We start from the raw sequence: 16636 nt of genomic DNA on the forward strand, positions 1-16636 counted from the left end.
ACCTGCCCTTGGCCCTCCCTGAGGCAAGACTCTTTTGCAGTCTGAGGAGCGAGCTGCCATGTAGTACAACCCGTCCTTGGTACCCTTGAAAGAGTAAAGGTACCTAAGTACTCTAGGAGTTGGAAAAGGAAGTTTGTTCTTTTTGAAAAGAATGGCAAGGGAGGCTATTTGGGCGTACGAATTAGGGGTCAACTGGAAAGGAGTGAGCTTAAGGTCGTTCAAAATATTTATGAGGTAGGGCTGGAGTGGACACCTAAAACCGAATTCTAAGTGTTGGGGGCTAATAGCGACAAACCCCATGGAGGGAAAAGCTGTGTGGTCACCAAGGGAGGGGACCATCAGACGAGTCCTGCAGGGAAGGCGGTATGTGGCGGCATGCGACGTCTGCTTGCCGATCGTCAGCCTTGAGGGATACCGCTTGAAGATCTCGCGAGCCGCATACTCCTCGGCAGATCCCTGGGCTAAGATGGGGGCGGTACACTGAAGAGCTCTCTCAGCGACCTCTGAACGAGATGAAGCCACGTCTTGAACAATTCGTGGCAGCATCACTCCTCTTTGCCCCGAAGAGTTGGAGGTGTCATCACTCTCTACCCTGTGGTTACGGCGCTTCTGACCTGACGTCGACATCTATAAAAAAAAGGGAAAGAAGAGAAAGAATGGAGAAGAAAAGAATCAGAGCGTCGAATCAAAGCTCCTAGAGACACCTTTTGCCTGTTAGGTCTCACGCTTCGCAACAGGGTATGACTCGAAAGAAAAAAGGGAGGGATGGGGTTTCTAAGTTTATCGAAGCTCCTGAAATAGGCGGAGCCTATTTCCATAAATTGCCCCACCATCGCCTAGTGGCAAGGCACGGAAGTAGAAATAATGGAAATGATGGAAGCAGAGTTGAAACACATTAAAGAGACATGAGGAGCTTACTGTTCTTAAGTCGATTGCTACAAGAATCAGGAACGAGAACCAATTGAGAAGCTGGGGCAGAAAGGCTTCGGGACCAACGGCGATGGAATCTCGAAATCGAAAGAAAGCAAGTTCCAGGAACGAGGGAAATTTTTGAAATAAGATGGTAAAGGGGAGCCAAATAGCCCCCTTCCCCCTTTTATAGCTCAGGACGCCTGCCGTTGGATAAAGGGACTAATGAGCTTCCCCAAATCCAATGGCGGTGCGCGAAAGCGTGGGGACTACGGACATGATGATTAGCAGTTATGGGAAACGTGCACATTAAATGCATGACAGACAAGACATGCAGCACGTAACAGTATGATTTGAAACAATTGGGTGGAAAGCTGAAAAGATGTATTGAAGGCCGAAGCAACCAGACATGTGTCGGCTCCTAGTCTGAAGATCGCATCGCGAGCTGGGGGGCTTGATGTTACGGGTATTTCTCGCTCCACTTTTTGGGCTGGACTTAACGTGGTGATTCGGCCCAATTGCTCAAGGCCCAGTAAAAATCGAACTGAGCCCGTCAAAGCGAGCTCAGATAGTGCTGAATCTTAGGGTCAAACGTCGGGGCCAAGCGAGCTCCCGGTAGCACCTCTAACTCGTTGGCATATTCGAGCAGGCCCCCGGTTATGCTCTGAGCAAGTTCCTAGTGACCTTCATAGCTCGTCGGCTTAGCCCGTCAGCTCGCATCGTAGAAGGGGCGCGTGTCGCGGCATACCGGCAAGCCAAGGACCGTCCTGGCTAGACCCCTTGGGCTCATTCTCTCAGCCCATTTCGCCGACCCATGCCAGTCCCATCCTGGCCTTCTGGCAACAACATCATTACAATCGCACTTGGATTTTCAGACATCCTCCTCAGATCCCATTCTCATTAATGATAGATCTCATCTGCATTAATGACAGATCTCGTCCTCATTAATTAGGGTCTCATCGACACCTCCCTGCGGCAGGGAACACCCCCGCCGGCTACTCCATCCCATCGCTTGTACACGTACGGAACAGGCAAAGAAGCTTTTGCTGATATATATATCAACCAGCCCTCTTAAGGGCTGAGGTAGGTACTCTTTACCATTAATTGACGAACACCCAATATATTTTCTTACTCGCTCACTAACTTGGGCTTCAGAGTACCTTGTAGGGATGGGTCGTCGACTCAGCAAACCAGACCGAATACATTGTTGTTTCTCTCTCGGGTCTATCATATAGGGGCGGGTTAACAAATCTCCGTCGACCAATTCTGAACGTCGACATTTTGGCGCTAGAAGGAGGGCGGTGGTGGCGACTGCCCAGAGGGCGACTAAGAGGCTCACAAGTGCGGCGGGACTCTTGGTCGTCGAAGGGCGATAGCTTGAGCAAACCTGTGGTTGTGGGCCCATGATGACACGATGTGTGTAATACCCCAAGAGCCTAGAAAAGCATAGTATATATCGAGAATAAGTAAGGAAGGAAACAACACCAGCTGGATACCTTTTGGGCTGAATGTAGGTAAAGAACTCCCAAATTAAACGTGTTTGACCTGGGGTAATCCAAGGATAGGTGACCCCCCTGGGAAGTTCAGGTAGGCCTATCAGGGTAAGTTGTCCTAGATCTTCTTATCGCTCGATGCGGAGTGTTACAAAAATATGTGTCAACATTTGGCGCCGTCTGTGGGAAACCCCATAATGGTCCTTACAACCCCCGATAAGGGAAGGGCCGATAGAGCCCCACCACACATGCGGGGGGGATGGTGTGGATGCACCGGGTATGTCCCACCTCGGTCACCCAGAGGGCGACTGCCAAGAGGGTGACTGAGAGGCACACAAGTGCGACGAGACTCTTGGTCGTCGAAGGGCGATAACTTGAGCTAACCCGTGGTTGTGGGCCCATGATGACACGATGTGTGTAATACCCTAAGAGCCCAGATGAGGGTAGTATATATCGAGAATAAGTAAGAAATGAAACAATACCAGTTGGATACTTTTTGGACTGAATGTAGGTAAAGAACTCCCAAGTTAAGCGTGCTTAACCTGGGGTAATCCAAGGATGGGTGACCCCCTGGGAAGTTCACGTAGGCCCATTAGGGTAAGTTGTCCCGGACCTTCCTATCGCTCGATGCGGGGTGTTACAAAAATGTGTGTCAACAGATGATGAATCATCTAAGTAAACGTACAGAAAACATATTTTGTGTATGAATGCAATGTCTTACTCATCGTAAGGGTCAACTGCACCCTTCATGCTACTCACCATTTTTGCGGCCACCTCTTTCAAAGCTGAGGTGTATAAGTGCACCCTTGGTAAAGCAACGATGCCAGTTCGTACTCCTTACTACCACGATACGCGTGATCAATGATATCAGTGTGTACGTATGCATTTCATAGTCATGTCATGTATGTAGTCTACGTGATGGATACATATCAGGGCATGTCAATATGATGAAAACATTCACGAGGATCGGGTTTTTAAACATAAATCACTTACAAACTAAGCATTTTTCATAAAACTAAGTTCAGTTGGGAAAGTACCACTTACCTTCTTAAGCTTATCGGGTTATCTCGATATTCGTGCCTTGCCTCAGAATTCGTGCATCACCTCGATTTGCATGCCAACCTCAAAATTCACACAAGTCACTTCAATTTAATCCTCAAAGCATCCAAATCACCATATTTGATTAAATAAATATTAAAACTTATTTTTTTCATAATTTCTTGCATTTTCTTTATTTTTCTCTCTATTTCTTCCTATTTTTCCTCAATAACTCCAAACTAAATATTTTTCAAATATTTTCTCAAATATTTCACTGTGAAAATTCATAAAATAATAGTTCTAAATTTCTAGAATTTTTTAAAAAATTTTACTTACCTTAACTCAGCTTCTTTGGCTTCATCGATATGCGTGCCATATCCTCGAAAAGTGTGCCCGAACCATTTTTCTTGTCAAAATCTCTGAAAAATTACTAAATCCCCAAATCCTATTTTTCAGGATTTTTCTAGCATTTTTTTCTCCATTTTTTCTTTCTTTTTCTTTTCCTTTCTTTTCTTTTTTTCTTCTTCCCTTTCTTCTTCCTGCCTTCTTCTTCCCGCGCTTACAACTCCTCTACTGCTTCTTCTTCTTTACTCGGCCATCGCCTCTGCCAGCGCCTCCGCCGCCGACCGCCTGCCACCGGCCTCCCACGAACCATCACCGCGAGTTGCTGGCCGCGGCCACCGTTGGCTGCGGCTGGTTGCTCCTTGCTGCAATCGGTTGCTGCCATGGCTGCACTTGCTTCCTTCGGCCGCCTCCCGGGGCTCCAACGAGCCCGTCGGTGCTGCCTCAAAACCACCATGGGTGCTGCTCCGATTGCTGGCCGCCATCCGCTCCGTACCCAGCTCATTGACGAGCTACCATGGCCGCAACTTGTGGCCATGATTACTCCCCTTTGTTGCGGTCCATCTCGGCGACCCTCACGGCTACTTCCATGGCCTCAGCCACCTTCGCAAGCACCGCTACCAAGATCTCTCTCCGAATCTCCTTCCAGCTTCTCCTCGATCACCTCTGCTATTTGCTCGCCCGTGCTCGCTCTTTGCAACTTCGGCCATGGCTTGCCCTTTGCTTCTCAACTCTTCTCTCTATTTATAGGTGCTCGACTGCTCCCTCACCTCACTGAGGCCATACCTCATTGCGTGTAAAATCTCCCCTAAATCTTATAGGGCATGGCTCGGAGTTGCTAGGTATGACAAGTTGCAGAGGGATGGCTGCCATCCACGCGCACACACACGCGCGAATATATATATATATATACACTATATATACCATATATTACATTAATAAATATAAGAAATTATGCATTAAACCCCAATTTCCTCGTACTGTCACTTGGGCTATTCCCTAATAGAAATTATACCCTCAAACATCAAATTAATTTGCATTTCAATACCAAAAACGCAAAATTAATAATTCAAGGTTACTCGATAAGGGCAATTTCGCCCCAGTGTCCTCACTAGGCTATCGTTTCATCTCAAAACCATTGAAGGGTTGCTCATTACGCAAAATCGGAGCCCCCCTAGGGTTTTGTTGATTTTTCAGGAGCCTCCTACAACGATTCGATTTTGCAGCTTAAATGGCAGCTGCATTTTAACTGTACCGAAAATTGTTCCCGATCCGATTTCTTTCGATACCATAAATCCTATCTCGGAACGCTTATCGAAACCACATCATTTTTCTTAGACAATTTCACTCCGAGGCATTCCCCGTAGTCGATTCGGTACTTATAATTGTTATCAAGCCAATTTTTTGATACTCTAAACTCATTGAAATTACGTGGCAACCTCATACGAACATGGGGTATTACATTCTCCCCTCCTTACAAAAATTTCGTCCTCAAAATTTGTCATATGTTCTAAATCTCAAAATCAGAACCCTTGAGCTGAGCTATGCTCATCAATCCTTAGCCAGTACACTTACCTTTCTAATTTCTTTTCAAACCCATAACCACATATCCCGGTTCTTGGGCCATGAGTCTCAACCTGAGGTCCTATCCAAGTTAGTACACTTATCGTCGTAATGAGCTCACAACTCTCATATCCACGTTATTAATTTTCAATTTGCTTTTCACTAAGTCATCCAATCGATATCCTTAATCACAACACTTCTCTAATTCTGATTTCCTACGACGTCATTTATCTTGAACTAATCAATCATGCTTTGATAATCTTCCAACCTTAACACAAGAGTCCTTGATCTCAATACATCTTGACTTTTATCAACTTTATCCTCAAAAGAAATATTTTTATGTCATCAACTATTTCATGTACCCTTGGATCCTAAAACATCACAATTATACGTCATCACATATCCTTGAAACTAGTTATGCCTCAAACTTAGTAGTCATTGCTTAATCTTTACTTATGCTAATCTATTCGAGATTTCTGTTGTCTTCTCATTCTTGTAGGTATTCATCACCCGATATAATCTTAAGTTTCTGCCGATTGACTACAATCATCTTCTAATCATGTCATGTAACTATTTTCTCAAGAAATCTTTATTAATAGATTCTATCTGTCTCCAAAACTTCCTTCCGTAACTTAACCTTTAATATCGACCAAAATCTAACGTTGTCTTCCAAGTCTAGCAATACTAATATTCTTGCATCGCTTGCTCCTTTGTTACTTGATCGCCAAACTAATACCCATTCATCCATATACCCATAACTGAACCTCGCACTTTTCGAAGTGATCCTCAAATAACATTTTATATCATCAGACTAATCATTGATCATCAAATTTGCTTAAATCAATCCTCAAGTAATAACGTTTCATGTCAACTAACTTTAATCATGCTCGATCCTTAAAGCATCATCTTATGCCAATTATAATTTATCATACTGAAATCATCTAATTTCTTTCCTCGTATTTGACCATCGGCTCTTTTGACTTCCAGTCAATCATAGCACAAGTTCACTTACCAACTCGCAATCTCCAGACTTACTCATCGACTTTATTGTCTACTTGTCTTGGTAATAGTGTTATTAACTTTATTCGTACTATTTTAGTCTCTTAGTCCACACAATCTGTGACATCATTATCATCCAATCAAAATCTCGGGACCATTTACCCTCAAACATCACAATGAAGAGCGTCACACGTAACCTTAATATTACAAGGGTCTACTTTACTCTTCGATCGCGCATCAATCCTAGAAAATATCATAGCCTCTTGCAGCTATTTAATAATTCATCAAATTCGAGGTAAAGATATCAACTCTTAATTATTACCTCTTTCAAAACCTGATAATTTACGTCCTCAATCAAGCCACTTATAGCTAAGCATCTAATAATCTCAAGCTATTATTGGCAATAATTCCGATAAATCTTTCGAGAATACCTCCTGGTATTTTTTATTTATTTATTTTTTTTACGACTTTTCACTAACTGCAAGTGCTTGTACAATAGATCAACAGGCTCCTTATGATCATCACTTTAATGATTACTTAGCTATACATCTCCCAATTTGCCTACCAGGCTACCTAGACTAACCATCTAGTCATACGAGAATTTCATTTTTCAAAATCAAAATATCAGATCTCTAATCGATTTAGGTCCGCAGCTTCTCCTACTGCGACCCGTCATCTTGGCACATTTGCCATCACTTGATTCTCTCAATCACGTCAAAGATTCACACAATTTTCAAGACGTTAATCCATAGCTACATTACCAGCTAGAGCATGTAGGTACTTATGTTACCCATGGTACTTCAATCTTCGTTGGATTTCTTCCTAAAAACTCTAAAGTTTCATCACGATTCCTTAGATCCTCGATCAATTCTTTCAAGAAATTCCTCAAGAATCTCAAACCAATTTATCTCCAAAAATCTCGAATCAGATCACAATATCTGGTTCCAATCATCTTCCGTGAACTCTATTTCCTTGCAACTATTGCTTTCAATCCACCATTCGTCAGGTTACCCACCAACAACTTTACTTGATTCCACAGGTGTATTTGGCATACTGAACCGTAGTCACAACCTCCGTTGACTAGGTCTCCTTATCATTCCTTTAGGGTTGATACGACCTATTAAGCAACTCTTTCATTTTTCGATACGCGAACTCTACTTTGAACCGAGGCTATAATCTCATGCTCCCATGCCCTACTAAATACCGCGGTATTCTATTCCTCGAGCTTCGCATTGTTCGTTGTGTCACCCACTCCCTAAGATGACCGCAAACCCTGATACAGTTCTCAGTCCATACTCAATCCATTTCATTTCGGGTTGATTCTCTAGCCTCGATCAATCACAGCTAGTGGTACACCTCGCTCCTGGACCATTGGAACTTAAACCCATACAAGGTACAGACCCTACTGGGCTGTCCCAGATCTTCAGCATCTAATTGTCTCCCAGGCAGTCTCCTATGATGCTTCGATTGACGGGCTTCCCATACCTTATCGCAAGCCATCCATCAACCATCTGCATGTGGGTCCCTAGATCCAGATCTATCACATCGAACCAGTAGTGTCATCACGCTGCTAGGGTTCCTTATCCCATCTTTGTGAGTCACAGAGGTTGCACTACAGTCACCTCATCAATTGGCGTAACTCATACGCCATCATTTGGCCATCTTCAGCCTCTTGCTTGACCCAATCTGTTGGATCCCTGATCTTTACATCTCATTACCGAGACACTAAATGATCCTTGAAAATACTTATCATTTGATCCTAACTCTTTAATTAGGTCATGTCACATCAGACTAATCATTCATTATTCGATCATCCTTGATAACCATAGTTATCATATCATTTCTCGCAATGATTTTGACTAATGACCTTAAATCAATAGATCATTGCGCTTGTACTAGCCCCCATCAGGCTTTTACTATTCACCGAGAATAGTAACTGTATACCGGAATAGTGTTTGTACGTGAATAGTGCACCAGGTAAGTTCCCAAGAAAGAGAGGTGGGTCACAAATGGACACACTTAAATACCAAGTCTTTCCTTAGCCAGAACTTTCCTAGACATGCACTTCCACTACACAACACTTAAATCCAGTAACCTCTAAGCCTTCAATCGACAATCCCCGAATCTCCTAAATAGGGATTTCGTTTTACGAACTATTACTCTCTTTCCCCTAAACCTCTACTTGGGGATCCTACTAACTGGTTCTATTAATATCGGATCCTCTTAAGTCTCCATTTTGCTCTTCCCTAATTTCCAAATAGGGTTTAACTCTGATATCAACTACATTAGAGTCACTTAAATCTTCCATTAAACTTAAGCTCTAATACCAACTGTAATGCCCCGCTTTCCCGGGCGCATTATAAATTGGGACAATTCTGGGATAATAAATTTTTTTCTTTCAAACTAATGCTAAACCACATCATTCCTCAAATTCATCCCAGAATTTCCATTCATTTTTCTCGAAAGAGAATCATTATACACATCAAATGCGGAAGCAAGAATCGAACCTGATATCTTAACATTGATCATTAAATCATCGTTCCTCAACATAACTTAATACAAACATAATTTTCTCAACTATCATTAACCTTAAATAGGGTTATACATCATCATGCTTTCAAAACGTTCAGATTTCAAAGTAGCAGAACTTAAATACATGGGCTACATTACATACATTTCATTCATCATGCACTTTATTAAGTGCCATTCTCTGCCTCATTCATCCTCGTATCTGCTATAATCTCCATCTGGAACATTTGAATATTCTAGGGGCAAAGCCCAAGTTAGATGATGAATCATCTAAGTAAGGTACATAAAACATTTCGTGTATGAATGCAATTTCTTACTCATCATAAGGGTCAACTGCACCCTTCATGCTACTCACCATTTTTGCGGCCACCTCTTTCGAAGCCGGGGTGTATGGCACCCTTAGTAAAGCAGCGGTGCCAGTTCATACTCCTTACGGCCACGATGCGCGTGATCAATGATATCAGCGTGTACGTATGCATTTCATAGTCATGTCATGTACGTAGTCTACGTGATGGATATATATCAGGGCATGTCAATATGATGAAAACATTCCCGAGAATCGGGTTTTTAAACATAAATTACTTACAAACTAAGCATTTTCCATAAAACTAAGTTCAGTTGGGAAAGTACCACAAGTCACTTCAATTTAATCCTCAAAGCATCCTAATCACCATATTTGATTAAATAAATATTAAAACTTATTTTTTCATAATTTCTTGCATTTTCTTTATTTTTCTCTCTATTTCTTCCTTTTTTCCTCAATAAATCCAAACTAAATATTTTTCAAATATTTTCTCAAATATTTCACTGTGAAAATTCATAAAATAATATTCCTAAATTTCTAGAATTTTTTAGGGAGTTTTACTTACCTTAACTTAGCTTATTTGGCTTTCTCGGTATGTGTGTCATATTCTCGAAACGCGTGCTCAAACCATTTTTCTTTCCAAAATCTCTGAAAAATTACTAAATCCCCAAATCCTATTTTTCAAGATTTTTCTTTTTTTTTTCTCCATTTTTTCTTTTTCTTTCTTTTCTTTTTTTCTTCTTTCCTTCTTCTTCCCGCGCCTGCAACTCCTCTACTTCTTCTTCTTCGCTTGGCCTCCGCCGCTGCCAGTGCCACCTCGCGCCTCCGCCGTCAATCACCTGCCACCGGCCTCCCGCGAACCACCGCCGCGAGCTGCTGGCCGCAGCCGCCATTGGCTGCGGCTGGTTGCTCCTTGCTACAATCGGTTGCAGCCATTGCCCCACCTGCTTCCTTCGACCACCTCCCGGGCCTCCAACGAGCCCGCAGGTGTTGCCTCAGAATCGCTATGGGTGCTGCTCCGATTGCTAGCCGTCATCTGCTCCCTGCTTAGCTCATTGACGAGCTGCCATGGCCGCAACTTGCAGCCATGGTTGCTGCCCCTTGTCGCGGTCCATCTCGGCCACCCTCACGATTACTTCCATGGCCTCAGCCACCTTCGCGAGCACCGTTACCAAGATCTCTCTCCCGATCTCCTTCCAGCTTCTCCTCGATCTCTTCGGCCATTTGCTCGCCCGCGCTTGCTCTTTGCAACTTCGGCCATGGCTTGCCCTTTGCTTCTCAACTCTCATCTCTATTTATAGGCGCTCGACTGCTCCCTCACCTCATTGGGGCCATACCTCATTGTGTGTAAAATCTCCCCTTAATCTTATAGGGCATGGCTCGGAGTTGCAGGGTATGGCAAGTTGCAGAGGGATGGCTGTCATCCACGCGCGCACACACACGCAAATATATATATACACTATATATACCATATATTACATTAATAAATATAAGAAATTATGCATTAAACCCAAATTTCCTCATACTATCACTTGGGCAATTCCCTAATAGAAATTATATTCTCAAACATCAAATTAATTTGCATTTCAATACCAAAAACACAAAATTAATAATTCAAGGTTACTCGATAAAGGCAATTTCGCCCCAGTGTCCTCATCGGGCTATCGTTTCATGTTAAAACCATTGAAGGGTTGCTCATTACGCAAAATCGAAGCCCCCTAGGGTTCCGTTGATTTTTTGGGAGTTTCCTACAACGATTCGGTTTTGCAGCTTAAATGGCAGCTGCATTTTAGCTGTATCGAAAACTGTTCCTGATCCGATTTCTTTCGATACCATAAATCCTATCTCGGAACGTTCATAGAAACCATATCATTTTCCTTAGACAATTTCACTCCGAGGCATTCCTTGTAGTCGATTCGATACTTATAACTGCTATCAAGGCAATTTTTTGGTATTCTAAACTCATCGAAATTATGTGGCAACCTCATATGAACATGGGGTATTACAAGAGTAGAAAGATTGTTAGAAGTAGGAACAAATTGAGAGGAGCAAGAAGAATAGGAAAGCAAAGTAGGAAAAGGAAAATCATCAGGATTGAAGTGAACATGCCGAGAAACATAAACCCGACCAGGTGGATGTAAACTCTTATAACCAATTTGAACATGACTATATTCAAGAAACACATATTTGGTTGAGTGAAAATCAAATTTGTGTTTGTTATAGGGTCGAAGGTAAACAAAACAAACACATCTAAAGGGTTGAAGAAACAAATAATTGGGTTGTTTGTGAAAGAACAATTCAAATGGAGAAGCAAGGTTAAGAGAAGAGCTTGATAACATATTTATAGTGTAGACAACAGTTTGAAAGGCTTCTAACCAAAATTTTAAAGGCATATGAGTATGGGTTAATAAAGTAAGATCCATCTCAGCAAAGTGTTTATACTTTTTTTCAGCAACTCAATTTTGTTGGTGAGCATGTGGGCATGTTGGACGAGATTGAATGCTATGATCACGAAAATATGGTAAAAGGGTTAGAAATTCTCTACCATTATTTGATTGCAAAGCCTTAAGCTTGGATTGATATTGGAATTTAGCAAACTTGTGGAAGGGTACAAAGGTGGACAATGTATCAAATTTACGTTTTAATGGATATAGCCTTTTGTATCTAGTATAGGTATCAATAAAAATGATATAATAACGATAACCTTCTATAGAGACAACATGAGATAGATCTCATAGATCAGAATAAACTAATTTTAATGATTTTTTTGCTGTGATTTTAAAAGTAGAGAAAGGAAGTTGATACAATTTTTCAACTTTACATTAATTACAAAAAGAAAGAAAAGAACTAGAGCAATGAATATGAATTTTATTCAACAGGAACTATAATATAAGAAAAGCAAGATGTGCTAATCATACATACAGGTGCTGGCTCATTAAATGTAATGACTATAAGTTAAATGTATTAACTCATCTTAGAAGTATTTGTCCTATTTTTCAAAGACCATTTCTCTAAGACTTTAAAAAGAAATGCAATTACGTTTTAACAAGCCATTTGGTATTTATATTAAACATGGATATGAGATAATATTAAAAATATGATAAAATAGTAATAAATTTAAATAATATTATTCACGTTTGATAAATAAGGTACAACTAAAGTTATAAGTGTGCATGTTTCGTGTGTAAAAATGTTAATAATGTTGATGAGATATTATTTGGTATTAAATTATAAATGATTAAATTACCCATTTGCCTTGTAAAAATAATTCGTGTTATGTATCTATCATAAAAAAATAAAGATAACACATAAAAATTCACAGTATGCTTGATAATTAAATTACGGGACCCCATCGTCACCCAAAGCCCGCGTGACATGAACAATTCTTTTGATATCCAAGAAGACGATGGCAAAGATTTCTTTGGCCAGGTTACCACGTAAATGCTGGAAATTAAATTTTTGTTTTCAGCACTTTGATTTCGATGCATCCAGAACGAGAGATGGATTCACCATAATAAATCAATTAAATCCTGCGAATCCTCCCATAAGGATGGATATTCATCACGTTCCATTCATTGGGAATGGTAGTTCCTTCGCAGAGGCAATGAAGGAAGTGAGATATGGTAAAGATCAGTCGAATAGAGTCCAAAGAGAAAAGTGATGGCTGATAAACTAGTTCGTACAGTCGGATAACTAAGGAGTTAATTCAAAAAACAAAAAACAAAAAATCATAGAGAGCAAATACTAAAATATAAATCACATAAGATATTTATAAAAATATCAAAAAAACAAGTGTCCCCTGGAAAGCTCAAAGACACGGATCGTTCAATGAATCATCCAACGATGAAGGAATTATTGATATGCGTACATGTTCACAGTTTAACATAGTTTGGCTGAATCACCGACAGGGAAAGATGTTAAAATGGTGTTCCCCCAACCCAAGGACATACCTATATTAAAGATATCATCAATACACAACCCAATATAACTTGCAAGAAAGAAGCATATGCTACTACATCTAACGTGCCCTTCTCAGTTTAAGCATAGCCCACTAATGGATGCAGAAGCAGGAACAAGATGGTAGCAAGTTCTAGACAAGACCAACATGCTGTGCATTGAACCAAGGAGGGGGGGAGGAGAGATGCAGCAAGGAGAGCACCTACTCAACGCCTCCTAGCTCTCGCACCAGAAGAGCCCATCCTCTCACCAGCGTCTGCTTTCATTTTCTCTAAAAGCTTTGAATATGACGGGCCGGTTTCGCCTACACCAGATCTCACGCCCCCCAACTCAGTTGAAGGGAGTGCCAAATTACTCCTGCTTGCCTGCCCGTTTTGACCACTTGATCCAGAAACTGAAATAAACAAATTACATTATACAGTTGCAATCAACAGGAGTCCACAAAGCCCAGGATTATGGACATAACGTTGGATAATAAATACAGAAGCCCACCAAAAAATTTCGCAACTATAACAGCACCAAGAAGCTAATGTCACACAACATTCATCGTATCAATGTTAAAAAATGCAACTCAAAATAACTTAAATTCAAACCATTTAAGGGTGAAGCTTCGACCAAGTTTGTTTCATATAATACTTTATTGTTAAGAGTTTGATCCTATGTGTGTAGCCACTGGACCTATTAAAGGAATCACGTCAGAACAAAAACAAAGGGGCTAATATGCATACAGAAAAGGATGCATAAACCAAAACAATATTCATTTCCTCCAACATGCTGAGCATCTGTGTTTATTGCAATAATTTTTTTATTGAAATTTCTAATTACCTCAATATTACGAATTTCCTCCCTTTTTTTTTTTTTTTAACCAAAAGTGATATCCCCTATTCTGCAAGTCAAGTGGAATGGATTGGGCCCAGAAGGTTGGGCGAAGAACACAAGTTTATCCGATAGCCATTGGTTGGCAAAATAGAGGTTTGAGCTCAATGTTGAAAACGCCAGACTACAGGTCCTTTTTTTATATATAAAATAAAGCAGCAAAAGTAAAGGTTTAAATCAAATGCAAGGAAAAAAAAAATGATAGTAATTCCTCGGCTCACAAAAACCCTTGCCATTGAAGATGCAAACAGCATAAGCAACGACCCATACTTGTTGGACAGAACTAGAAATATGACATGCATTCCATGAACATGAGGGAGGGGCAGCAGAATATTTTTCAGATGCTAATTAGTTGGATTCGCTGCTCTCTATTAGGAAGTTACCATTACTTCATCAAGCTGCAATCTTAATTCAGGAAGAAACTTATCATGGAAAACTTAGAATCATCATGTGAGAGAGACTGTGATAAACCCCAGAAAAAGGCTACTTTATGGTGTCTCAATGATTGTAAATAACACAATTTGATTCTCTCCCCATAGAATCTCAGCATGAATCATCCAAATGAAGTAGACAGCTTGCACATCATAAGAACTTGCCAGGAAAACAATATGCACGCAGACTAAAAATCTGAATAAACAAGAGTTAGGAAGCAAAAAACGCCCCGTACTCTTGGCCCTATGGATAAGTTTGCAATCTCCATCAGTCATGAAACTTGTTTGACTGGGAGGAATGACGAAAAGGTAGCAAAATATTAGTGAAGCACACTTTAAAGAAAGAACATAGACTGTTCGTGAGTATTGTGTTAGATGGATGTACAAAGTTGGTATTCCTTTCAATGCTATAGATCATGATAGTTTCAAATTGCTTGTTGAGGCGATTAGTCAATTTGGCCCGTGTTTCAAACCTCCCAATCAATACCAGTTGAGAGAATCGTTGTTAAAGGGAGAAGTGGATAGAACTAAAGAATTACTAAAGAAGCATGAAGAAGAATGGGCACGAAATAGGTGCTCCATTATGACAGATGCTTGGACAGATAGAAAAATGAGGGGCATCATGAACCTATGTGTTAATTCTAATGCAAGTATTGTTTTTTTGTCTTTCAAAGAGTTTTCAGACGAAGCACATACAAGTGAACTCATTTTTTAGTATGTGGACAAGTGCATTGAGCAAGTTGACCCACAAAATGTCATCCAAGTAGTAACAAACAATGCTGCCAACAATATAGGAACGGCAAAATTATTGAAGTTGAAGAGGCCAAATATCTTTTGGACATCATGTGCTACTCATACTATCAATTTGATGTTTGAAAGTATAGGAAAACTATCGAAGTTTAAAAAAGTCATTGATCAGGCCAAGAGTTTGACAATCTTCATTTATGCATACCATAAGACCTTGTCCTTAATGAGATCACTTACAAAGAAGAGGGATATTGTGAGACCAGAAGTCACTAGATTTGCTTCTTCTTTCCTTACTTCTCAAAGTTTAATGGAGAAAAAAACTTAAATGAGAACAATGTTTACTAGCTTTGAATGGGAGGAGTGCAAATGGTCAAAGACTATTAAAGGAAAGCAGCATATGCTACTATGATGAGCATTTGAGGTTTTTGCACATTTGATGAAGGTGCTTCGAATTGTTGATGCAGATAAAAAGCCTTCTATGGGTTTTTTATATAGAGAGATTAAGTATGCAAAGGGAAGCTATTAAGGAGTCCCTAAATAATATTGAGAAGAACTATCAGCCTATTATAGAAATTATTGAAGTAAGGGTGAAAGATAGGCTAGATAGTCCACTATATTTTACGGCTTACCTTTTGAATCCCTATTACTTTTTTAAGGATATGGATATACAACTTGATCATGAAATCGTAGATGAATTTTTTAACTGTGTGGAGATGTTTTATGATGCCGATGGTGAATTGCAAGGTCATGTTGTAAATATTGAGTTGCCAAAATATACTCATAAAGAAGAAACTTTTGAAACATCGTGGGCAACTCATGGGTGTGCAAAAAATGATGACAATTATAATCCAGGTATAAAATTTATTTAATCATTTTCTTAGTTTCTATTATGTATAAATTTATTTACTTTATACTTGTTTGACCTATATAGTTAAATAGTGAATAACTTATGGAAATTACACTCTAAACTTGCAACGAATGGCGAGAAGGATCCTCTCGTCAACCAATAGTTCGTCTGGTTGTGAAAGAAATTGGAGTACTTTTGAAGGGGTTAGTGTATACTTTAAAGCGTTTTTAATACTTTAATTTCATTATCCCTATCATTTATATTGATATTGCTTTTATTTTATTTATGTAGATACATACGAAAAAAAGAAATAAACTGGATGTGAATCGATTGAACAATTTAGTCTTTGTCCAATTTAATGCGAAATTGATGAACAAGTAAAAAAAGGGAGAAGGAAATGAATGTTGATGTGCTACTTGCTAGTGATGCTAGTAATGCACAAGACTGGATCGTTGAAAGAAAGGATGATGAAGAAGTTGAGCCTGGTACAGGACTCACTTGGGAAATGGTTGGTGATATCCGGAGCAGACGAGATGCTTCAACTTCGAAGAAGTTCCAGGATAAGAGAACTTCATGAAAATGATTTTCAATCAGAAGAAGA

This window comes from Diospyros lotus, chromosome 12, assembly GCF_014633365.1.
Source record: "Diospyros lotus cultivar Yz01 chromosome 12, ASM1463336v1, whole genome shotgun sequence".
Classification (NCBI taxonomy): domain Eukaryota; kingdom Viridiplantae; phylum Streptophyta; class Magnoliopsida; order Ericales; family Ebenaceae; genus Diospyros; species Diospyros lotus.